Genomic DNA, 3989 nt, shown 5'->3' with positions numbered 1-3989 from the left:
GTGGTACTAATGCTTCGTGTGATCTTGATCCTGTGCCAGGATTGTATTAGCTTTTTTGGCTACTGCTGCACACTCCTGGCTCATAGTCAAGTGATCATCCACTAGGACTCCAAGGTCCCTCTCACAGTTGCTGTTCTTAAGCCATGTCTCACTTAATCTGTACTCGTACCTTTGATTTTTCCTGCCTAAATGTAAAACTTTGCTTTTCTTCACATTGAAACTCATTCTATTGGATAGGGCCGATTGTTCAAGTTTGTCCAGATCTTTTTGGATCCTGAGTTTGTCTTCTGGGGTGTTGGATACTCCTGCAAGTTTAGTGTCATCTGAAAATTTGATGAGTTCCCCTACAATTCCCTCATTTAAGTCATTTATGAAGATATTGAAGAGTACTGGGCCTAAGATGGAGCCTTGTGGTACCTCACTGCTTACTTCTCTCCATGTAGATATAGTGCCAGTGAGGACTACTTGCTGAGTACGGTTTGCCAGCCAGCTACAGATCCATCTGGTGGTGATGTTGTCTATTCCATCTTTGTGGTCTACTTTATCAAATGCCTTATTGAAATCTAAGTATACTATGTCCACAGCATTTTGCTGGTCTACTAGTTTAGTCACTTTATCAAAGAATGAAATAAGATTGTTTTGGCATGATCTGTTTTTAACAAACCCGTTGCTGGCTTCTAGTTATAACTTTGTTTGCTTCTAGTTGTTCACAGATCTATTTTTATTATCTTTTCTAGGATCTTCCCAGATGTTGATGTTAAACTGATTGGTCTATAGTTTCCTAGGTCCATTTTTTTTCCTTTCTTGAAGATGGGAACCACATCAGCTCTTTTCCAATTCTCAGGTATTTCCCTGGTGCTCCAGGATTTTTGAAAGATATGGTGCAGTGGTTCTGAAATAACATCTGTCAGCTCCTTCAGGACTCTGGGATGTAGTCTGTCGGGTCCTGGTGATTTAATTTTTGTTTCTAGTTTGTCTTTTGCAGTGTTATTTTTGGTGTGTTGGCTGTAGTTTCTTTTTGTGTGAAGACTGATGCAAAGTATGAGTTAAGCAGCTCTGCTTTCTCCCTGTTGCCTGTAATTTCTTTGCCATCCTCTCGCTTTAGTAGACCTAGAGTTTCCTTAACTTTTTTCTTGTTGTTAATATGTTGAAACTTTTTTTTATTATCATTGATTTTTGTTGCAAGTCTTTGTTCATTCTGAGCCTTTGCTTTCCTGACTTTATTTTTGCATGTTCTGGCTGTCTGCTGATAATCGGCTTTAGTTATGTGCCCCTCTTTCCATTTTTTGTATTTGTCCTTTTTGACTTTCAGTTTGTCAGAGAGATCTTTGTGCAGGCATGCTGGTTTCTTCTTTACTTTCTTGTTTTTCTTTTGTGCTGGTTTAGGCTTTTATGATCGTATTTTTCAGAGATTCCCACTTTTCTTGCATTGTTTTCCCCTTTAGGATTTTCACCCATGGAAACTTTCCTTGGTTCTCTCTGAGTTTGTTAAAATCAGCTCTTTTGAAGTTTAAGACACTGGTTGGATTGTTTATTATTGCTAGTGTTTGCATTTTATTAAATTCCAGTATGACGTGGTCACTTTCACCCAAGGTTCCAGCAACTTCAACTCCCTCTATCACTTCTTCTCTATTAGTAAGAATTAAGTCCAGTATAGCTTTACATCTAGTTCCCTCCTCCACCTTTTGGATACAAAGTTATCAGTTAGGTTGGTTAGGAATCTATTTGATTTCCCGCTTGCTGCAGAGTTTGTCTCCCAGTTGATATCTGGATAATTGAAGTCTCCCATTACTATTGTGGTATGCTTCCTACATATATTTGGTTAACTGGTTGGCAAAGAGTCCAACAGAACAATACAAAATGGGACGGATCCCTTTTATACCCCCTTGCAGGGAGTAGCATCAACCAATCAATGCAACGTATCTTTCCGGCCTTGCACATGCGCAGTAGGCATATTTGAAATTATTTCTTTGCTAGGTGTCTGCATGTTTTCTTTGAGGGGGAGGTTGTGGATCTGTGTGTTTCCATCTAAGGGAGAAATTGATTGCTCAGTTTTAATGGGGCTTTCAACATCTAATTTGCTTTTGAATGGGACTTTGATATATATTTTAATAAGATTATGAGCCATCTCTAATAATTAAACCAATCACAAAATCCTTCATTTACTAGTTGTTCCTTTTCTTTATCTTAAATCCCTCTTTTTCAAATATCAATAAGTCTTAATATGTCACCCAAGCATCTCTGTTCTACATAGTGCTTCATGAGGTGATAGCCAAAGTGGCACTTTATCAGCTAATCTTCTTTTATACTTCCGCCATACACATGCAATCAATTGCTTAATAACATGAATCTTAAAGCCATGATTAACTTTTACTTTGTGATACCACAGAAAGGCATGCCATCCAAATCTCAAATCAAAACTTTCGAGGTCTAACAGCTTTGGATTTTTTTTTAAAGTTATCCAATCTTTTAACCATACCAGACAATAAGCATCATAATATAACCTAAGATTTGGCAAACCCAGACCTCCTCTTATCTTTAGAATCTTGTAGTAGCTTATATTTAATTCTTGGTTTTTTTATTTGAATAGAATAGAGTTGGAAGGGACCTTGGAGGTCTTCTAGTCCAGCCCCCTGCTCAAGCAGGAGAACCTATACCATCTCAGACAGGTGAATGTCCAATCTCCTCTTTAAAATATCCAGTGATGGAGCGCCCACGATTTCTGAAGGCAAGCTGTTCCACTGGTTAATTGTCCTCATTGTTAAGAAGTTTCTCCTTAATTCCAGGTTGTTTCTCTCTTTGATCAGTTTCCAACTGCTGTTTCTCGTCCTTCCATCTGGTGCTTTGGTGAACAATCTGGCCCCCTCTGCCTGGTGGCAGCCCCTCAGATACTGGAACACTGCTATCATGTCTCCCCTATTTCTTCTTTTCTTTAGAGTAGCCAACCCAAGTCCCATAGCTGTTCTTTGTATGTTTTAGTCTACAGGCCCCTGATTATCTTAGTTGCTCTCCTCTGAATTTTTTTTCCCTTTCTTGAAGATGGTGACTGTTAAGTCCTGGGCTGTGATTGACACAGCAGGTGCAGGAAGCTGCAGAGAGACCCGGGCAGACCACATGGCTGCCCGGACCAGACAGGCTGTCTCCAGCCTACTGCGCATGTGCAAGGCCGGAAAGATACGTTGCATTGATTGGTTGATGCTACTCCCTGCAAGGGGGTATAAAAGGGATCCGTCCCATTTTGTGTTGTTCTGTTGGAGATTAAATAAAGAAGCAACTGTTGTTACTCCTGCCTCGTCTCAATGCCTTACCAACGCACAGAACAGAACATTGGCGACGAAGGTGGGATCGTGCTGCAAGAAAACAACGAAATGCATGTGCATCCAAAATTTATCCAATTAGATAGGATCATAACATATAAAAATATTTTAGATGAAAGAGGGGAATTGAAATCCAGGAAAACCCTCCAGGATGAAGGGATAGATCTAGAATGGTAGGCATACCTGCAGCTACAGGCGAGATATTGGAAAGATAAAAAAGAGTTAGGCATTAAATTAGAACCGATAGAATTGGATAAAATAGTATTGGGATCAGAGGATGAAATGAGTAAAAAACTATACTATTATTTGTTAGATATGGCAATGTATGAAGAACAAGTAAAAGTAACTATGTTAAAATGGAGTAAGGATTTTGGTTTAAACTTCGATCTGCACATCTGGCAAGAATATGGGCAAGGAATAAGAAGCTTACTCTGGCCACCTCTTACAAAGAAAACCTCTACAAAATGTTTTACAGATGGCATCTCCCACCCATAAGATTAACTAAAATGGGTCCCAACATTTCTTCTAAATGTTGGAAATGTAATCTGGCAATTGGAACATACTATCATATGTGGTGGGAGTGCCCGCGAGCTTGTGATTTTTGGACTAAGGTTAAAGAATGGTTGGAAGAAATACTAGAGCGAGTGGTAGAGTTAAAACCAGAATTTTTCC

This window comes from Protobothrops mucrosquamatus, unplaced genomic scaffold, assembly GCF_001527695.2.
Source record: "Protobothrops mucrosquamatus isolate PMUCROS unplaced genomic scaffold, P.Mucros_1.0 scaffold604, whole genome shotgun sequence".
Lineage (NCBI taxonomy): Eukaryota > Metazoa > Chordata > Lepidosauria > Squamata > Viperidae > Protobothrops > Protobothrops mucrosquamatus.
The sequence above is the reverse complement of the archived record's forward strand: the minus strand, read 5'-3'. Positions refer to the sequence as shown.